The 22143-nt window shown below is 51.8% G+C and overlaps 1 protein-coding gene across 8 annotated transcripts in view; it reads right to left on the bottom strand.

The window, feature by feature from the left end:
• CTBP2 (C-terminal binding protein 2) overlaps positions 1 to 22143 on the bottom strand; it is a 157399-nt gene that overhangs the window by 116762 nt on the left and 18494 nt on the right. Inside the window, exon 1 of one of the 8 annotated variants that reach the window (XM_077877276.1) lies at positions 14660 to 15052. The exons of 6 other annotated variants lie outside the window; for them this stretch is intronic. The gene's annotated coding sequence lies outside the window, so the exon portion shown is untranslated. Of the gene's footprint in view, positions 1 to 3427; positions 3563 to 14659; positions 15053 to 22143 lie in introns of those variants that run through there. One more of the 8 variants, XM_077877270.1, reaches the window with a different exon arrangement.

Here is a 22143-nt window from a genome sequence, read left to right as displayed (position 1 = left end):
GGAGACTAAGCAAGAGTTAAGAGTTGTAGAAGGAGGCTGTATGTGGTCCTGGAAGAGTTGCTCATCCTCAGAATGCCTTCCTCCCATTAGCCCAGGATGTGTCCATTAGCACCTCGTTTGTTGGGGATCCCTGGGATACTGTGGGGCTGTGTACAGGGGGCTGGGAGCAGGGTGGAAGCACTCGAACAGCCCTATCATTTAACAAATGCTGTCTTAGTGACCTGACTGGGTAAATTCAAGAATCCAGAGTCAAAGGGAGGAGAGAAATGAAGGAGAGGAGAGGAAGGAAGGAGGAGAGAAAGGAAGGAGAGGAGAGGAGAGACACGGAAGAGAGGAACAGAGGAAATAAAGGGTGAGCCTGCAGGAAATTAGGTTGTTTTATTTCAAAGCAAATTTATTCAAACCCAAACCTCAAGGTTCAGGGAGGATTTAAGTATAAAATGAAGTACATCACTGCCATCAAATGGAACAGATGTGGTACCTGCAACAGAGGAGAGGACCTTACATTTTAAAATCCACTTACAAGGCTGGGCATGTGACAGACTAGCACGTGGGGAAACCCTGCACAGATAAACACAAGTGAGGCACCAAGGATCTGAGGATTTATGGGTCCAGAATCTAGTTCCTCTAGTGACAACATTCATTCATTCATTCATTTATTTATTATAGTCACAGAGAGAGAGAGAGAGGCAGAGACACAGAGGGAGAAGCAGGCTCCATGCACCGGGAGCCCGACATGGGATTCGATCCTGGGTCTCCAAGATCGCGCCCTGGGCCAAAGGCAGGCGCTAAACCACTGCGCCACCCAGGGATCCCCAACAACCTTTATTTTTAAGACTAAATCAGAGTCAGAGGAGATCCTCTCGAAGGTAAGCCAAGACCCAGGATCACCTGGCCAATCAGGGACAAAGGCAAAAATCTAGCTCGGCTTGGTCCTTTCCTTTCCTATTTCTTTCTTTTTTTTTTAAGATTTTTAATATATTTATTCCTGAGAGAGAGGCAGAGACACAGAGGGAAAAGCAGCCTCCCCGTGGGGAACCCGACGTGGGACTCCATCCCAGGACCCGGGATCACAATCTGGGCCAAAGGCAGACACTCAACCAGACACTCAACCACTGAGCCAGCCACCCGGGCGTCCCTGGCGTGGTCCTTTCCACTCATACCCCAACACGCCATCAGAACACCTGGCAGTGGGGTAAAGCCCCTCAACTGGTGGATAGCCTCTTCACCTGTGACCCCAGCTCAGACCAGATCCCTGATACAGACATCAGACCCTCTTCATCCCATGGAATCCAGGACCAGGAGAGAAAAGCCAAATACCAGCCCAGCCCAGCCCAGCCCAGCCCAGCCCAGCCCAGCGGCCCCCTCCCCACACTGTATGACCCCATCCCAAGAGCCAGGGGTTATCTCAGTGTAGGCGCCTCCCAGGTATCAAGCAGCATCACCCACAGTAAGGCCGGCCTGACCGTCTTATCTAGGAAAAGCCCCTAAATTACCTATCGATTCATATACATCAGGTCAATAACCCTGGGAATCCTGAACTCACTTCCACACCCCTAATTCCTCAGTTGTGTTTCATTAATTTGCAAAGTACAGGCAACCTTTTAGCATGGATGGTCATGCGGGCAATAATTCCTGGAGTGCTGTCCTGTCTTACAAGAGGAGTGTGTAAATACACGCTTATGTATGTGCACAGCACAGTGGCACATGTGCTTCCTGAAGGGATGGCAGCAGCTCAAATGCGTCAACTCTGAAATTAGGTTCCCAGAACCTGTCAGTATATGGTCGTCACGAACACAGGCCAAAGCCCCAGGTGCCCACACGGACTCCTGAGGTCCTGCTGACGCTGCCTTACCCCACTTCACGCATCAGGCCTGCGCCCCACACGTCACTATTGTCACTGTGTAGCTGCTAATAAACAAAACCTCAAAATTTGATGACCCGTTATCCCAAGTTTTATTTCTTCACATCCTGCAGTCACCGAGCACTATGCAAAAGCACACACCAGACAGACAAAACTCCCGAGCCAAGCCCACCTGGCACCAGCCACTCACGCATCACTCCATGGGTGTTCACAGAGACAGGAGGCCTGGATGCCCAGGTCCTCCTGACACCAAGCAAGTGGGGGACCTGGCGGGGAGGAGTGTTGGGAGCAGCTTTCAGCACGCAGGTCCCCCACTAGAGTTTCCTCTTACCCACTTCTGGTCTAAGACTGGGTCAGAAACCTTTGGGATGGAATATTCCCCACCAATAAAAGGGAACAAATCAGGGACACACAAAAGAACCGGAAATCCAAGGGAATTACGCTGTGAAAAAATTCAATCCTAAAAGGCCACCTCTACTTTGACTCCACGTATGTTAACATCCTCATGTGACAAAATTACAGAGATGAAAAAACAGATTAGTGGTTCTCAAGGTTAGGGACTGGGAAGGGGGCAGGACACGCCAACCCTAGAACAATGTAAGAGCAAGCTAGGCGCAAGCCACCTCAAAAGGGTGTGGCTGTCAGTGGGAACCAGGGGACGTCTTTGGGGCCGTGGAAGTGTTCCGTGTCTTGACCACAGTGGGGCATGCTGGCACCAACACGTGCACTATTGCACAGAAGTAAACACCCACTCAAATGAACACATGAACCCTGGGGGAAATCTGAAGGGGATCTGGGGATTGCATCCATATCAACTTCCCGGTTAACTGGTACTATTGTCTGGGAAGATGTTACCACTGCGGGAGCCTAGATAGGGTATTATTACAACTACATACGATTTGAGGATTACTTCAAAATAAGTTTAATTACAAACTTAACAACTAGGTTTGCCCTGTTTTGGGGGGTTTAGTTGGGCTCATGTGGACCACAGATAGGGTAATTCCTTTCTTTTGTGGATTGCTGTGTTTACAAGAAGAGGAGCCATGAGGAGCCAACCCTAGTAACAGGATTTACACACTGAACTGGAATCGGCTTCCTCTGGCTGCCTGGGCCCACGAGCCCAGCCTGCTTCTCAAAAGCCAGAGCTCCCAGCTCCTGAACCCTGACCTTCTCCGCCGCAGTCGACAAAGATGCTTGCTATGTAAGTTCTTTCCTGGGAATAGTCACACCTGACTGGCTTCTCCCTCTCCCAGCTGCTGCGGGACGCCCGGGGCTCCCCAGGTCACCAGTGACCAGGGCGCCTTCCCTGGCGGAGCAGCCCTGGAAAGGACTGGAGAGAAACCAGCCCCCACCCCCACCCCGAGCTGGCCTGTGCTGGGTGAGTGGGCACACTGGTGGGGAACTAAACCCAGGCCTCCCTGAACCCAGCCTGGCTAAATCGAAACTACAGGCAACAGGCTGGAACAGGCCAAGACCGTCCTTGGCACGCGCACCCACACACACACACACACACACACACACACACACGGTTGTACGCTGGGCTGGCTACTTTCCTGCACCCACCTCGCTCAAAGAAAGTTCTGGAGCTGAAGAGTCTGGGCAGATCACCAGGGTCAGGCGAGCCACCTGCCTGCTCCCACCGCCGCACTCCTGCTCTTCCAGCAGCCTTCTGGGACAAAACGTAATCACACTGTATCAACCGAAAGGTCTTTGGCTGCGTCCTGTCTGTCCTCCCGTGATCCCCCGTGGCCTCCCTTTTAAGGAAAGCTGGCACACTCACTCCTCACACTCGCCGATACCTCCCTGTTGATTCAAAGAACCCAAGGAAGAAAATTGCAAGAGCGTCTTTGCTGTTTCTGCCTTTATTGTCTTCAGGGCTACACTTCCCCCCCCCCCCCCCCCCGATTCTTTCGACAGTTTATCCTTCATATCTCCCGGAGACAGTAACAAAAACATCTCCCTCTCCCCCCAAAAATGTGCCATTAGATACAGTGTACAGCTGAGAAGTATTTCAGTAATAACGCCACTGTCTTCTGCTTCTAGAAACCCTTAAATAGCCACTTACTCAAAAAACCTGAATGTTTTCAAATCTCCAACACTGCCCAGCTTCAAAGCTGCTAAAGAAATAACCAGCAACCCTTCCACGGAAATAAAAATTACATTCTACATAAATTAAATATATAATTTGATTAAATGTGTTTATGTCTTTGTGATGACATTTAAAATAGAAGCAATCATTTTCGTTCTTAAAAGAAAAACTCTTTCAAATATAATTCGAAGCTGTCAAACCTACCTTCTGCTACAGATCTTCTAAATGTCACATACCTTCAAAAGGGGATGGCAGTTTCCTTTTAAATATGCAATTCCAAGCAGTGCGTTTTGAATCAAGTACGTTATTAAAACACACCGCTGGCATTTATCCTGATTAAGGACAGCGTCCGCACCCCTGCTCCTGATGGACTTGCTCAGGAGCCGGCACCTGTCCCTCCGTCTGTCCCCCCCATACTACACCCCAGGGTGCATGCTCAGTGTCCGGCTGGCTGCAAACCACTGGGCCCAGCACCAAGTCACACCCCTAACGCCTTAAGGGGGCAAAGGTATCTTCCTGCCATTCTACGGTCTCCCTTCCAGATACCTCGCTGAACTCCAGGTAACCCAATTTTGGCAAAGCATCAAGGGCCCAATTGTAAGACCGTGTTAATCAGATACAAAGAAAACTCCAAACTCATTCTCTTAAGTCAATGACCTACATATTCAATTGCTTATTATCCAACTCCGTAGCAAACACCATGCTATATTTAAACATAGAGCACGGATATAGCTTTCTCCTGAAACGTTAGTGATGCAGATAAGCGTTCCACCCCAGCCCTCCTCCCCTCAACTGAAAGAGGGTAACCCCAGTCAGCATCACCCATCTGTGGAACTCCGAAGGAACGCGCGTGGGTCTGTGTCTCCATTATTTTAGTGAGGGAGCAAGTGTCATTTTTGCTAAAAGCAACTGTGAGTAGCATCTCCGCTGGAACATAAGCAAGAGGAAGCCTGGTTCACCTCTGCCTCCCCAGTACTCCCCGACAAATAGCAAGTGCTCAGAAAGAAAACGGCTAATGACTTCCAGTTAAGCGTGGGTGACAAGCATGTGGCCTACCAAGTGTCCAAAGGGGATGCAAGCGCTAACTGCCAAACCCTGGCACTAGGGACTGACACCCAAACAATCTTGCAGCCAGCAAGGATGACAGCATATTAACACGGACACCCCAAGAATCTGGTGTGGACTCCTGACGGTCAAAACCAACAGCCCTTTCTCAGCTGCCATCTATCTTCCTGGCTGGTATACACCCCCACACACACCCAGGACACCACACACACGTGTGTACATGTGTACACATACACACACACCCCTATGCGCTCATACTGCACCACCTGAGAAGCAGATACTATTAAAAGAAGCAGATTTAGGGGCACTTGGGTGGCTCAGTTGGTTAAGTATAGCTGACTTTGGCTTAGGTCATGACCTCAGGGTGGGTCCTGGGATCCAGCCCCACATCAGGCTCCCTGCTCAGCAGGGAGTTTGCTTCTCCCTCTGCTCCTGCTGTTTCTCTCTCAAATAAATTAAGTCTTTAAAAAAAAAAAAATTTAAAGATAAGTGAAACCTACCCTTGTCTTCTAGGAGTTCCAACAAGGAACAAGAATAGAATGCCTTGTGCTGGAGAAGCAGGCATGGAAGAAGGAAAGAGTAGACCGTCCCTCTGCCTGAACTCCCATTCAGATGCTCCCAGGTCAGTCTCCCCCAGGACCTCCTGGCGCACCTCACACCTGCCTTCTAGATGCTTCCTCCCCATCGGCATGTCCCACCTGCTCCTCAAACTCAGCTTACCCACATCATTGCCCTGATACTTGAGAGTTCCTGATTCTGAGTAAAACAAACCCAGACCCTGCCCTGATTTCAAGTGCATATTCCTGGAATCGACCAGGCCAGCCTCTAACGTGTGTTCACCTCGATGTCTGACGGACTGGAGAGTAATCCTGATGTTACCAATTCTGGGGCAGGAAGTAAAACTCCTAAGCATCATCTCTACAACATCTGTCAGAAGCCCAGCAGAATTAAAAATTTTTTTTTTTTTTTTTTTTTTTTTTTTTTTTGGAGAAAACGACAGTCCAGTTCAACTGGTCGATATCAACTGGCCTTGTCCTTTCAATATTTTTAATTCCATCCCAAATCAAATGACAACCTTAGAAGGTCTCCTCACAGAACAGCTTCCTCTAATTTGTCCCTCAACAGGCTTCTGACTTTTTCCACTGGACCCAGGCACAAGCAGCAGCCTGACAGGTGTAGGTGTTACCAGACCTTGGTTGATGGTAACTATTCCCTGTACACCACTCCCTGTATTGGAGCATTTCTCTTTGTGGTCAGCTCAAGGACGCACATGGTCTCCCTAAACTCAGCTGTTCACGGCCAACTGTCCTGAAATTTACGGCTGCTGTATTTGCATTTCTTACCAACTCTGGCTCTCATCCCCTCTTACAACAGCCTATTGGTTGGTTGGGTTTCTTTTTTTTTTTTTGGAGTCCAAGTACTTTCTCAAAAGAGGTAAGATATAAATAAGTAAATGGAATCTACCCAAGGACACATTAGTAGCCCTTTATTTTTTTTTTTTAATTTTTTATTTATTTATGATAGGCACACAGTGAGAGAGAGAGAGGCAGAGACACAGGCAGAGGGAGAAGCAGGCTCCATGCACCGGGAGCCTGACATGGGATTCGATCCCGGGTCTCCAGGATCGCGCCCTGGGCCAAAGGCAGGCGCCAAACCGCTGCGCCACCCAGGGATCCCCATTAGTAGCCCTTTAAACCAGGTCTTCAAAAGCACTGTCCCCAGGGACACCTGGGGGGCTCAGTGGGTTAAGTGTCTCCCTTCAGCTTAGGTCGTGATCCCGAGGTCCTGGGATTGAGTCCCACGTGGAAGGGGCTCCTTTGCTCAGCATCTGCTTCTCCCTCTTCTTCTGCATCTCTCTCCTGCTTGTGTGCTCTCTAGCTCTCTAAGTAGATAAAATCTTAAAAAAAAAAAAAAAAGCAAAGCACTGGCCCCAGAGAAACTTGGAGAAGCTTCGAAGGCCAATAAAGCCAGTACACCCAGATTGCTGGGTCTTTTAGGCCCTGCCCACAAGGCAGCAGATATGCAGGTACAGCTCCAGAATATCCACTTAACCAGTATCTTCACACTGAAAAAACTAGAAATGCATGTGCTACCACGTGACTTACCAGTGGGCTCCAAAAATCAAGTTCTGGCAGTCAGAAATGCAAACAAGTTGGCATAGATGTTAAGACCCAAGAACTAAAGACCTTGACCCTCATGCTTCATTGAGTATCTGGAGGGGAGGGGAGACCACAGGGCACGGGAGAGGGAGGAGAGGGGCGATCAATGATCCTTCTGCATATCCAGGGAAAGCCAAGCCAAGCCAAGCGGGCCCATGGCTCCTTTTTCCAGAGCCAGTGAACTCCACGGCCCACCGTCAGCAGAGCAAATGGTGTAGACTCTGCATCTGTCCTGTTAGTGGAGGGACCATGGGAGGGGAGGATGCCCCCCCCCAGCCACCCACTCGTCCTCCTTCCCACCGCACCACCATCAAGCAGAAAGCCAGCCTTCAGTTAAATGGGTTCAAAAACAGCTCCATTTCCTTCCATGATGGGTAGCTCCATAACATTTTATAACTGCTTTAGAAAAGTAAACAATATACCTATTCTATAACCAGTAATTCCATTTTTAGGAATTTACCCAAGAGAAATGAAAATGTAGGCCCATAAAAAGACATGTGCAAGAATGATCCATAGCAGCTTTATTCAGAACAGCCAAAAGCTGGAAACAGCCCAAGCATCCATCAACAGGTAAATGGGTAAACAGTGTGACCGATTCCTACAGTGGAATCCTACACAGCCATTAAGAAGGAACAGGTGACTGATCCAGGCAAAAACATGCCAGGAGCTCAAAAAACATTATGCTGAATCAGAAAAAGCTTTTGCAAAAAGGTACATGGGGTATAATATACATGAATGCATAACCTATAGGTATGTGTAATTACATAGTATGGTATTCACAAACAAGCAAAATTAATCATGGGGCGGGGGGAGGTTGGGGTTGCCTGAAGTGATCAGAGACAGGAATGGGGACTGTTTGGAAAGGGCCAGAAGAGAAATTTCTGCAGCAATGGCATGTTCTAGATCCTGCGAGGGCGCAGGTGTGTGCAATCTGCCAGCGAAGTGATTGGCACACTTAGGGATCTAAGCCTTTCGTTTTACCGCATGCCCCCCACTCCCTCCCCTAATTTTTACCTCTAGAGGAAAACAAAACAAAGGGGTAACACAAGCAAGTCAATGTCAGATAGTGAGATGCACACTGAGAGACTCAGGGGTAGAGGTGAGCAGGATCCGGAAAGGTAGCCAAGAAACGTTGCCAAGTAAAAGACAGGCTGATGGGCAGAGGGCAGGAGAGCGCTTCAGCAGTCAGGCGGGGGTGGGAGCGTGGGCTCGCTGCAGAATCACGTCCACATGGGGAGCCTCTCACTCATGGCAATCCGTACAAGTCCTGTCTCTAGAATGAGGCCCACGGGAACCGTTGAGAGGCAGGGGCCATTCGCCCACCCAGAGCAGGAATCCCAGCAGACCAGGTAGGAGATCCACTCCTAATCCAAGTGTGGGATCACCATGCACCCAAATAACGCCCACTCCTTCCGTGAACAGACATGAATCCAAGGAGCCAAGGCAGGGCCGTGTTTAGGACCAGGTACTAATGCAGACTGATAAATCTGGAAGCCCCTGCCCAGGGGACAAGCCACTGGAGCAGCCAGCAGGGTTTCAGACCCTCCCTCTCCAAGCCCCTTCAGGGCCAGTACAGCCTTTTGCCAACAAATAGCTCCCAAAGAGCAAAACAATTAGCTAGGGCCCATTTGGAAGCACACTGTAAATGCCATACGGCTGTAACACAACGTAGTGAAGGATCATGTCCTATCAAAATAGTCTCAAGGTGTGCCCCCACATGGGCTGGACGTACCAGCCCCTCATATCACCAAAGAGACTTTTAAAGAATTAAATATAGGGATCCCTGGGTGGCACAGCGGTTTGGCGCCTGCCTTTGGCCCAGGGCGCGATCCTGGAGACCCGGGATCGAGTCCCACGTCAGGCTCCCGGTGCATGGAGCCTGCTTCTCCCTCTGCCTGTGTCTCTGCCTCTCTCCCTCTCTCTCGCTCTCTCTCTCTGTGACTATCATAAATAAAAAAAATTTAAAAAAAAAAGAATGAAATATATAGAAAGGGCCCACAAGTTCCCAGGTGAAATAGAGCGTGGACCCTCTGAAAGGCCGCCCACTCCCCTTTCATTCCTGCTGCTCCCACCAGATGGTGGGCAAACTACAATAAAAGCACATGTGAGAGGCATGAGCAGCAGCAAGGCAAGGCTGAGGGAGTCAGGACCCCGATGGAACCCTGGTGCTCGGACTTGGGCCACTCCTGGCAATCACCAGGCACGCGCCCCGCACTTAAAGAGTCAGACAAACCACACTGGGAGAGGACATATGGCTTGCTGCCCAAACTGGAAGAAATTCCTGGGCACTATCCCTCTGACCTACTTCATAAAGTTCAAAGTGTGTGAAGAGTCCTCCAAAAACAATGCCAGACAAGATGAGCTGTGCAAGAAACTTCTCAGGGAACACGAAAAGGCAGTCAGAGGGAGATATGGGTCAGACTCTGGCAAAGGGGGGGGGGGGGACCCTCCGCCTGTTGTGTACAGTTCAAGGCAGAGGAGAATGCTCAGGCATAATCAGCTGGCTGCTCAGAGGAGTCCCAACTCTTACAGAAAAGGCCTGGGGGTGCTTGGATAGTTCAGTGGCTTGAGTGTTCACAACTGGTAATTTTGGCTCAGGTCATGATCTCAGGGTCATGAGATTGAGCCCTGTTGTTGGGCTCCACGCTCAGCAGGGAGTCTGCTTGAAATTCTCCTGCTCTTCCTCTCCCTCTGCACCTCTCCCACCCATCTCAAGTAAATAAATCTTTAAAAAAAAAAAAAAAAAGAAAGGAAGAAAGCAAGCAAGGAAGCAAGCCAGCCAGGCCGGCCTGGCATCCCTGCCATGCTCAGGCCCCAGCTGGGGGCAGCCTGCGAGAACAGAGGCTCTATAAGTGCCAAGCTGGATTCCAGATGCAGAACACAGTAGTTAGGGCCACCAGTCAAATCCATTCCCAGGAGCAGAAGATACCAGAGAGGCACGTTTTCAAGGCTGCCACCCCATACCAGGTCATGTCTACAGTTTTACAACCCAAGACTTTATTGTGAACTTCTCTAAAGACTGACGATCCACTCTCAGGGCCACCCGGCTGCACCCAAAGCACTGGGGTGGATGGCATTTGGCAGCGAGAAGCAGGGAGCCTTGCAAGGACACCCACCCTCAGGGACTCACAGCCTAGTGGGAGCCTCCACCCCCTACCCCAACAGCAAACAAGAAGGGAGTGGGAGACAGTCTCCACGAGGAAGCACTTAAATGGACATGAGGGGATGGAGAAGGGCCACCTTCTCACTGAGGCAGAGTGTGTCGCAGGGTTGGCTTGGATTGACCATCAAGGTAATGAATTTCCCAAACTAGGGTGTTAGTTCCATTAACGCTGCTTCAACAGACCCAGAACGGAGTTATCAGCTCAACACAACACAAGCTTATTTCTGTATCACACAAAGATCAGTGTTCCTGAGCATGGGCAACTCTTCACAGGGTGATCCAGGGACCCAGGATGCTAGGTTACCTTCTGCTGGACAATCAGGGGGTGGGAGGGGAAGGAGGGACAGACACTGGTTTCTTAACTACTTCTGCCAGGAAGGGACACCTATTCCAACCAGGACTCCGTTGCCAAGAACTGTCCTGGGACTTCTGGTAGATGCCCAGATGGTAGCAGTGCAGCCGCTCCAGTGTTAAGTCCCTACCAGTGAGTGGGAAGCGTGGGCCTTTAATGAACATCTGGTCACCTCCACTGCACACACCTGCCAACTCGGCCTTGGGACAGGCTTATTTTGGAAGCAATATAGGCTCTGGTTCTCTGAACACAAGAATCCAAGGCTATCTGACCATAGGACCTAACCTGAAAAGAGATGCCCACTCCAGAAATGCATCTATTAAATATTCCTGTTGCCACAGCAGTAAAGTAGAAGTCTGATCGCAACTGAACTTTTACTCATCAACTGAAAGTTTTAAGTTAAAAGACCCAACTCTAAAACTTTTAAAGTCTGCAAAATGCTCTCAAGTCCACCAAGTCTAAGATACTATCAAATCGGACACCGAGCATTATTTCATAAGTCACTAGGAAAGAATACTGTCCATTAAACTATGGCATGTATCGATTTCATGACTGCTCAATCCCAGACATGTTCAATGGTGAACATCAAGGAAGTAACAGGGTTTCTGTTAAAGTCTCTCAACAGCCTAGGAAGCAGCACAGAAATCACCAGTTCACAGACTGGGAGCCCCAGCCTCTGTCCTGGGTTGGGTGACTTGCCAGAGGTTACGCAGCTGGTTGGGGAGAGGGAGTCAGTTTCCAACCAGCCTGGCTTAGCACCTACACCTGTGTCGAGCCCCAGCCCATTTGCAAACTCTCACAGAACCAGCCACGCTCCAATATCCTCACATCCATATAGACTCTCCTTCAAATGGCAAATCAAGCACCCTGGGTGGAATATTCTTATAAACTCATTTGAATTAAAAAAAAAAAAAACCCACTCTACTAAAATACGGATTTTCATCTGCATAACACTTTACCAACAAATTCCACAACATTCAAGTGAGAACAGATGATGTACTGAAACATCAAAAACAAGAATCCGATTTGGTAAACAGTTGAACGCTATTTTCACATCATCCTAATGAATTTAGTTTCAATAAACGCAAATCAGCAAACGCTCTGAAAATTCTAATAGTATGGCACAAAATGATTCTTTGAATGACAGCCCCAGAAAGCAAACTCTTTCCAGCAAGTGACAGATACCACAAGAGAAAAATCAAAACAGATGACTCCGTGCAAAGGGTCCACTTATGGCTGGTGGGTCTGAAACTTGGCCCTGGGCATGCTGCCCATGTACAGTTCCCCGGATTGTGTGTGAAGCCAGTGGAGGAACTCTAGACCCCTGAATCCTACTCAAACTGCTCAATCTGATTACCAGGTGTCTGGCACATGCAAATATGGGTACAGCAGGTGGGTCAGCCGTCACAAAAGACACTGCACAGATTTCTGGTCATATTCTTGCCGAGAGCAGGCTCCTGTCTCTAGATCAAACTCAGTAGGGCCCCCAGCATCAAATCAAGGGCAGGAAGTGTCTGAGGATAGGGAGAGGATACAGGCCCAGACTCCCCCACAGCCCTACTCAGCTCCCCACCATCCTCTACGGTGTGTCTGAATCCCATGGGCCCTCTGAAAGGGGTTGGTGCCCAGGTTAAACCTCAGCAGTGACTTTACTAGCACTTTGTTAAACTCAAGAGTGCAGTGAGCGAGCAGGAGACAGGGAAACAGATACTCTGGAGAGACGCAGGCAGAGCCATCTCTTCCAAGAGGCATCTGGGCCCCCGTCTTCTCCATCGGAAAACAGGGGCTGTTGGTAAGCTGTCCTTGGAACATGTCTAAACACAACTGTCAACCATAAACCACTATAAAAGGCTGGACTGGTCTTTTGAAATGATGTTTTAGCTTGGACAATTAACAAATTCAGAATCGTTGAAAAAAAAAAAAAGTCTAATAGCTTCCTTTAAAAAACAAGTGTACCCGTCTCTCCAGACTGCGAGCTCTGAGGACAAGGAAGTGGCCCCCGCTTACTCTATTCCTCCTGGAGCCTCACATGTGGGAATCAACACACGATTACCTGGGTTCTGAGTGTCTGACAGATACTTCCTGGCCATGGCCCCAAGATTATAGGAGTTTGTGTTTTGTTTTGTTTTTTTTCTTTTGCATGGACAATGAAGTTCAGTTCCAAAAAGAAAGGCACAGAAAAGCATTTAAGACTTCACTGGTATGATTTTAAGCAAGAAACAAGATCTGATTTTAAAAGCATGTCATCAGCAGGAACAAATAAAAACATGTGAAAGCCACAAACACATTATTTTTCATTTGCTGTGAGTCCAAGGATCAAGGTAGCCCCCAATGGCCAGACTCATGCAGCTGGAGCTCTTAAATCCATCACCTATTCCGGGCCTGCAGCCTTTCCATCAAGTAATTGTTATGACTCCCAACTCGTCAACAGGGAGGTGGAGGCTCTGAGCCTCATGCCACAGTCCACAGCACAAAAGCAGATTCAAACCCAACCAGCGGAAGGCCACCCATGACCTGCCCAGCAAAGGCCAACAGGACAGGAAGAATAAGGTGAAATGGGATCAGGCTTCAAGACGGACCCCCCATGGAGAATTTAGGACTCTCTGCTTCTGGCCACCCCACCCCCTTCTGCCAGGTGGCCAGAGGGGGTAGCAGATAACACGGTTCCAGCTCTGAGCTCAGGGCCCATCCAGGAACCCCAGGCAGGGACTGGGGAATCCACGAGACCCCATGACCCTAATGGTCCATCACCTACTGGAGACTCCTCAATGAGAAGGGAGCTGGCCAGGTTCCCAAAGCAGACGAAAGATCACAAAACACTCGGCTAGAAAACTGTGCCACCTGCCACAGCAGTCCCAGATACCCAGTTCTGCACAGCAAGGAGTCCCCAGCTGATGAAGGCGAAGCCCCCAGCACCCTCACCCTCAGGTGCCAGCTCTTTACCCACAAGAGCTCAGGGAAGGGAATCAGCCGACAGGATCAGACCGGTAGGGCTTCATCCCATCTGAACCTCCGGGCTTTCCCTCATTCCCCTCCCCAGCCTGGAAGCCAAGTCAGGCACAGCCCTCTCCCTGACCCCAGCTGGGGCCTCTCAGCCCAGCCTGCTGGCCAGCTGCCCCTGCCCCACCCCTGAACCCCCAATGGCTTATCCCAACGCCACTCAGTCACCCAGAACCTTGTGATGTTTAGAATCTCAAACCCTTTGCCTTTCATAATAAAGGGGAGGCAGCTGGATCCCATCCCACAGTGGGCTGTGGGGCGCTGCCACCCACTCAGGCCAGCTACAAAGCCTCTCCCAGACTCAGGAATCAGTTACCATGAGTTCACTTCCTCCTCTGTGGGGACACCAGCACCCCTCATCCCCGCCCCCAGCCTGGTGGCCTGAAAGCAAGACAATTCCTGGCAGCTCCTCCAGGGCTTCCTTTGTTCCCCGTTCAGCACCCACCCTGCAACCCTTGCCGCCTCGACCTCCTGCCTCTCCCTCCTGTCCTGGAGGGTCAGAACACATCTCCCCACCCCAGATGACAAAGAACCCCAGGCAGGGGCTCTGAACAGTATGAGTTCCCAGGCTCCTGCAAGAACTGCCAAGAGTCGGATTCTTGTCCTACAAAAATGCACACAGGACCCTCCCTACCCCATCCCCTTGACTAGCGCCACCCCTGGGGCTCACAGCCACCCCGGAGCATGGAGCCCTGAGAGGTCCAGGGCCTGAGCCCTGCCACCAGCTTCTTTCCTTCCCACTGACCGAGGCAGGAAGACCGGGAGGCTCCTCGAAGTGACTTCTCAGGAGGCCGGAGACACAGCTTTCCTGACTTATAAGCAGGAGGGGCCCTGAGGCCGATGGGATCCCAGCAGCTAGGGCTCCCCCACCCCCACCCTCAGCCTCACGTGCTCGCAGGCACCTGTCCTGCCAACCTGACCCCACTTTGACTCCCGGAGAAAACGGCACAGCCCCAAAGGCCCTCACCTGTTGAAGGGAGACACTGGGCGTGAGCGGCTCTGGGTCACCTGCCGTCTGGCCCTGCAGCACCGACGGACCTGGGACCTGTCGCGTCGGACGCACGGTCGAGGAGCTGGGCTCCCCGGAAGCCTCTCTCTGCCTGGGGCCCCCGTCTGGGGGGCAGGGAGGTCGGGACTCGCTTGATCCTCTGGCTCATGACTTTCCAGGGCGTCTGGCCCACGGGCAGAAAGGGCCAAGTGGCCTCAGCTGAGGGCGGCGAGGCAGGGCAGTGGCTCTCTCCAGTTGCCCGTTAGAATCATCGAGGAGCTTCGCCAATTACCCACGGCAGGAACCTCTGAGGGTGGGGCTGGGCTTAGACCCTTTCCTCAAAGCCCCCAGGTGATGTAGGTCCAGACAGGGATGCGGAGGACGTGCTGGAGGGACTCAGGCCGCCCCTCCCCAGCGCCACCCGCAGCCCACAGCCCACCTCCTTCCTGACGCCCTCCCCGGCTCCCCTTGCTGGGGCTGCCCTCTGGGTGGGAGGTCTGCTCCTTGCAGGCAGGACCTCGTCAGGCTTGTCCCCGCTGCCGTCCCCGAGGAGGAAAGGCCCCCCACCTTCCCTCGGTGTGGCCAGACAAGGAAGAGGCAAGAAGGAAAGCGAACCCCCTCTGCCAGGAATGAGGGTGCTCAGCACCTTCCCAGCCTCCCTAGCCAGGGGTGATTCACGCCTAAACCACCCCCTGCAGAGCTCCCTGAACCCCCACCGTGTCCCTACCACAGGCCGGGGCTGCGGAACTGGCACCCACAGTCGGTTAGAAGGCACCGTCCAGAACACAGACTACGAATCCCTCCAAAACAGCTCCGCCAGGCCACGGACACCCAGGGACCGAGACACACAGCGCGTCCTCCCCAAAGGCTAACAGGACGTCCCCGCGGAGGTGCTGCCCGTGGCCTTGAGAGAGGCCGGAGTGATTTCAAATGGGCTCTGGGCACAGGCGCGGGGGGAGGAGGGGGTACTAGGAGGGGCCAGGTCACCAAACTCTCCCCACCCGCGTGACATCACCTCCAGGATATGAGATGTTTATTTTTAACAAGGTCTCATGTTCCTGCTTAGCTAAAAATCTAAATTCCCCCTCTGGGGGCACCTGGGTGGCTCAGTGGTTGAGTTTCTGCCTTCGGGGCGTGATCCCTGGGTCCTGGGATCGAGTCCCAGGTGGAGCTCCCCGCAGGGAGCCTCCTTCTCTCTCTGCCCATGTCTCTGCCTCTCTGTGTCTCTCCTGAATTAATTAATTAAAATAATAAATTCCCCTTCTGGGTCTTCACATACCAGTGGTGCCCAAATCACAACTCACCAAAACCTCGAAAGCACCAACGATCTCAGAGGAAGGGTCTAAAAAGAAAAAGGGACGGGGAAATCGAGGTGCTAGAAGGATGGTCTAGGAGGAACGGGTCTGCTGGATCAGAACGGGTTCTGTGTTTTACAAGGGGCTACGATACGAGCCTATAGAGACGGGTGTCCCCCCTCTGGGTGCAGCTGCGGAGACCAAACCCAGAGCAGGGCCTCGGGAACCCCTGCCCCCCAACATCCAGCCCCCAGTCCCCACGGTCTCCAGCCCCCACCAGGCAGCCAGCGAGCAGCCGGTTCCCCTCAAGGATGGCGAACAGCACACACACAATATCAAGGGTCAGACTTTATCTTTTAAATGCACAGTGTGCCTGAGCCAAAAACAAAACAAAAAGCCTTTCCAAGATGCTTTCCAAATTCCAGAAACACACTGGGCTGGAAAAATGGAGCCCGGTTTCCTCTTATTTTTAATCTCACATTGGCTAGGTTTATAATAAAAGAGAATTACCTATTTATTTGCTTACCTTACTTGGAAAGACAATAAATTGGAAAGGCTTCATAAATCTCACAGGGAAGTCTTTAAACAAGGACTGTCAGCAAAAATCCGTAAATAACCTTCTGCCAGTCTCTAGCAATCACCTCCACCACACATTCTTTTTCCTTCCTGCTTTTGTACTAATCTTCTAGCAAACAAATCCAATCAAGCACCAAAAAAAAAAAAGACGTTTTTATTCTTATTGAGGTAAGGCTCAGAAAATACCCAGGAGTCACCAGGCCTCTGACTGGGGTCCCTATAAGAAGGATCTGCTGCAGGGGAGGCCCCAGGGGACAGGCCGAGAGCTACCTCTGCACCCCCCAAATGCAGCCACACAGCTCTCCCCGATTCACCAAACCCAGGTCAGGAGTCAGCTTCACAAACGGAACCAGGGACTCAGCATTAATCTCCAGCACACCACAGGCCGAACCCCGAAACAGACGCCTAATGACACAAGATCATGCTCAGGCTGACAAGTTGTGGCCTGTCGGCCCACCTGGGGGTAAGCTGGTGTCAACGCTGGCTATGTCTGCGGCCAGCCCTGAGAACCCCAGCCCTAAGAACCCCAGCATCGGCCAGAGCTGCAGGATGCAGGCGGCTGCTGGTCAAGTTCATGCATCCCTGTCCTGCCGGTTAGGCTCACGGATTTCTGGCATCCCTAAACCCATCCACGAGGCCCCATTGCCACCACATTTGCAGGACTTGCAAGGCAACTGGTGGATGGGGTTGATTAAAATGACCTTCGGCAGCTCCGAGAGCGCGGAAGATGGACAGTCTCACACTGAGGTTTCAAGGACTGTGCTAAAAATAAGTTTAAACAAGAGGCAGGAGGAGGCTCGTGGATAATCAAATGTGCAAGACTTGAAAGAGCTGCTGTAATCAATTTACATATCAGGAAAGTAAAATTACCATAACCAGAGGGAAAATTTCTCCAAGCCAAAAGGTTAAAAAAAAAAAAAAAATTTGACCAGCAAACCACTACCCAGATGGAAATGGAAATGTGTGTCTTCAGAAAGCACCACCCTCTTGAAATGCCTGTCTGCTTCCAGAGCCTCGAAGCTTCACTGCAAGACCTCGATCCTTGGGTGTGAGATGCATGACTCAGGAAACCCAAACCTACTAGTGCACATCCACAGGCTCACTCGGACGGTTAGCTCTGCAAAGGACGGGGCTTTGGTCCCAACTCCCCCTGAGGTTCCTGTGCAGCAGCTGTCACCAAGAACTGTGTCCCTGCAAGCCACCGAGCTGCCCCGAGCCTAACCCAACTCAAGAACACCCAGCCCGTGAGAGGCACTTAGCTGTATTATTAGGGATGCACCAGATCCATTTATTTTTATATTGTCCTCCTTGGCCCATTCCTGGCACTCAACAAAAAGCAGCTATATTCTTATTTATCTACCAAATGAATGTATTTCTAGTATTCTTGAGCGCAGGCAAAGGCCCTTCTTAGCTGGCTCCCTTTGAAAGAGTCATTTGACAATGTGCACACCTCAAGAATGTTCTCTTTCTTTTCCAGCTGGGCCTGGGCATACAATAACAGCAAGCTGCTCACCCCTCAGGCAAAGCAGAGTGGCTCCCCATTCACTTCCTTCCAAGTCAGCTGGAATTTTAGGATCCACCCAAGGGAGCGGCTTCTCACCTAGAATTTGCCCTGTGGAGACAGAAGGCATCCGGAGAGCAGGACAGAAGCAGGAGCTGGGCTGCCTGGAACCGCGGTCCTACTGTGGTCACAGCAGGGCACCACAGCCACACGAAAAGCTTTGATTGCTGTGCATAGCACAGCAGATGCTTATTGACACCCTTCGGACCATAAAACACTTTTCTCTCTTATCTCTGTGCTTTCAACTTTTGCCCTAAGAAACTCCAGCCTCTGAGCAAGTTTCTTCCCCCTGGCAAGGTTCAGGCAAGGGAACTGGTGTCACAAGGCTGTCTGGCGGTATGTGCCCGGGCACCTCACAGCAGCCAGGTCCCGCAGGCTCTCCAGGCTGGGGGAATCTGGGCCTTCCCCCTGCCTGTGGGTAGAAGCGACTCCTCCAAAATCACCATGGCCAGAGTGGACTGGTGGCCGCATACAGACAACTTCTGCTCAAGGTCCCGGACGCCAGTTCAAACAGCCCTTGTCCCACTGGCCTCTGAAGCCCTCCCGGGGACACGGAATGCCAACCTTTCTGCTACTGACCCTGGCTCCAGTCTCCTTGCACTGAGAAGCCCCCCAAAGTCCCATATGCACGTGTCTGCACCTCCATCTGCTACCTCCCTGAATGGTAGCCCATACACGACCACCCACCAAGAGGCCAAGGATGCTTAGACATGAATTTCAGGCCAGACATGAATTTCAGGCCAGGACCAAGGTCAGGTTCAGTCTGAGCTCACAGGCTTCAGGGGGTTTCCTAACACACCCAGGAAGCATCGTGAGCCACTCTGGCTCGAGCAGCGCGTTCTCCCACCCTCAGAGCTGGGCCCTGGCAGGGAGGCACTGAAGACAGAACCAGCACTGAAGACATTTCCAGCAGCCATCAGAAAAGTCAATAAATGCAGCAATCCCCAGCTAGCACTTTTAAAAACTCCCAGATTCATTTCATAAAACTCCCCCCCAACTGAACGGAAACAGGAGAATATTAAATACTATGAAGAAAGCGAGTCGATGTCGGCGCCCATGCAGTGACAGGGAATGCTCTGCAGCCCGTCCAGCCCCACCTCATTAAGCACCCGTCATCAGGGAGACCCTGACCCTGGGGTGCAGGTACTAGGGTGGGACGCTGAGCGGGTGGTCCACTGCTGGATCCGCCAGCTGCTGACCTTCCCACCGGAAAGCCCTCTGGTCCCTCCAGGCTTCCCCCACGCCGCCCTTCTTGACCACAGGAAGGTGGTGGCCTGGTTGGCCTCTGCCTGCAGGAAGGCAAACGGGAACCTGAGGGCACCCCACTGCTGCCCCATGCCCCCTGGAGTCACAGAACACCGAATGGCCACACTGCCTGCTTGCTGCAAAGCCACTTCCCCCAAGGAGGAGAAAGGAGGAAGCAGCCAGTGACGTGGTGGTCACTCGCGATCCCTCTGGACCTGGAGCCAGCAGCCTGGGTGGATAGAGAAGCACCTGTCTCCGGACACCTTCCAAGAAGGGCTGGCAGGACATTGTGTGGAGGAGGGTGAGCAGCTGTTACGTGCGTGTCCCCAGGAAGCCCGGGGACAATGGCCTGAGAAAGCACCCAGGCCTGTATGTATGGCTTTGGAACCAGCCCCTCTGGGCAGAGAAAAGACAAGATTCCAACTACAGGGACTGGCCTTTGATCCAGCTAAATGCTGAAGTCTTGGGCTTCTTTGGGACGGCATGGGCAGTGCCACACCCAAGCAAGTCTACCTGCTGGGACTGGAGAAGTCCCCCTGAGCCAAGTGAGACCCCTGGATGTCCTGGGAAATCCCGGCGCCTCACAGGACACCGGTGCCTACCTCCCCAAACTTCCTAGGCTGGCCTTTCTGCCGACAAAAAGGGGCGATTTCATCAGTGGCCGGCAGGGGCGAGACAGAACTACCAAGGGGCATGGGACAACTTTCCTTGGTGATGGAACTGGTTCTGCAGCCACTTGATGTTTACATATCTTTTGTCAAAACTTGCAGGACTGCAGGTGGAAAGGGTGAATCGGAGCTTTATGGAAATTACACCTGTGTGAAAGTTTCTAAACATCGATCCCCACGAAGGACCAAAACAAATAATAAAACAAGGTATCCTCCCCTGTAGTCCCAGGCGGTGACCTCAGCCTCCAGCTCTCCCCAGGAAGGCACCTCCGTCCCAATCCCAACACCCAGCAGAGTGTCGACGTCTCCAGAGAGCGTCTCTGAAACTCAGCTGCACGTCACACAATCTTGTCAGGGGAGACCCTTTCATTACCTCCAGCAGCTCGGTAGCCAGGAAAGGAGAAATGACACTCCCCTCAAGTACCCTTCCTTGGTTGCCCCTGCAGTCTCCTCCATCCCAGGCAGCCTCGTCTCAGTCCCTTTAATCTAACTGCAAACCCATCCGATCAAGCCAGGAATGGACAGGCTACCCGTGGCCCCACCCGTGGTAATCATCCTGGGGAAGCGTGGGACGTGCATGCACGGGCAAGGCCATGGCCCTCTGAGAGCCCCCAGAGGCCACACCCAGCCCAACAAGTCCCCATCAGTAGGTGTTGGGACTGCAAGCATGCCTCAATCCAGAGAAGCCAGGGATCCCCCACTGAAGGAGAGAAGAGTAGCCCTGGAGGTCACTCAAGATCAGAGCCAGGGCAAGACCAGAGCTTTCCCTTGCTGTTCCTTCGTTAAACAGGATCACCACCACCCCTGCCCCTGAAGATGACCGGTGTGAGGCAGAAGATAAAGAGACAGTGACAAAATAGCCTTCAGCCCTATCCTGGCACCTGGGCTTCTCTGTGGAGGGACACAGCAGGCTCATGTCCAGGAGCTCAGAGTCAAACAGACACTCAAGCTCTGGTGTAACATAAGCTGGGTGGAAAGGATGACTGACCCACCACGTAGCCCAAGGACTTGTGCAGACCCCCAACGAGTGACCTACCATATATGTAGCCCAAGTACTTGACCCACCGTCCCCCCGCTCCATCCACCACCCATCAGGCACCTGGGCCTATTAGTCTGAGTACCAAACACTCTTCTGACAGCTCCTCCACCCTCGACATTGCCCTAAAAGGCCATGCCTGGCGAAACTGATCTGAACTCAGGGCCACCCCACAACCCTCTGGGCCCTCTCTTTGCCTCTTCAGACCCAGAGTCCTTCCCACCACACTTCATTCTCTCTACTCCAACTCCAATAACTACTACTGCTCCGACTACGAATAAGAATAGTAAGGGGATCCCTGGGTGGCGCAGCGGTTTGGTGCCTGCCGTTGGCCCAGGGCGCGATCCTGGAGACCCGGGATTGAATCCCACATTGGGCTCCTGGTGCATGGAGCCTGCTTCTCCCTCTGCCTGTGTCTCTGCCTCTCTCTCTCTCTCCTCTCTCTCTGTGACTATCATAAATAAATAAAAATTAAAAAAAAAAAAAAGAATAGTAATAATGCCCACATGGGAGATCTTCCTCAAGGTGCATGTCAAGGGCTTGCCATACTTTAAGTCGTTTAACCCTCACAGATTCCCTGAGCACCCATCGGCCCACTGTGAAGACATTCAGGCACATATGTGGGGTCACTTCCCAAGGATTTCACCAGGGGGCTGGTGTCCTGGGACCGGAAGTCCACATATGTTTGTTTGTTTTAAAGATTTATTTATCTATTTGACAGAGAGAGAGAGAGAGAGAGAGAGAGAGAGAACACGCACAAGCAGGGGAAGCGGCAGGCAGAGGGAAAAGGAGAAGCAGGCTCCCTGGTGCCAATGTGGGGCTCGATCCCAGAACCCCAGGACCATGACCTGAGCCTAGGGCAGATGCTTAACCAACTGAGCCACTTGAGGTACCCCTGGAGGTTATGTTCTTAAGCTCTACACAGCACGTCTACAGTGGTCAGAGAGCACTACAAATGTCTTAATTCCTCCAGCGGGCCAGCCTCCCTGGGGCCTCAGCCCAGGAATGACCTACCCTCCGCCCATGCACTGATGCAGCATCCTGAGCCCATTCCAGCTCTTTCATGGTCACCACGGCTTTGC

This window comes from Canis aureus, chromosome 29 (genome assembly GCF_053574225.1).
Source record: "Canis aureus isolate CA01 chromosome 29, VMU_Caureus_v.1.0, whole genome shotgun sequence".
Taxonomy (NCBI): domain Eukaryota; kingdom Metazoa; phylum Chordata; class Mammalia; order Carnivora; family Canidae; genus Canis; species Canis aureus.
This window is presented reverse-complemented; position numbering and strand designations above follow the sequence as displayed.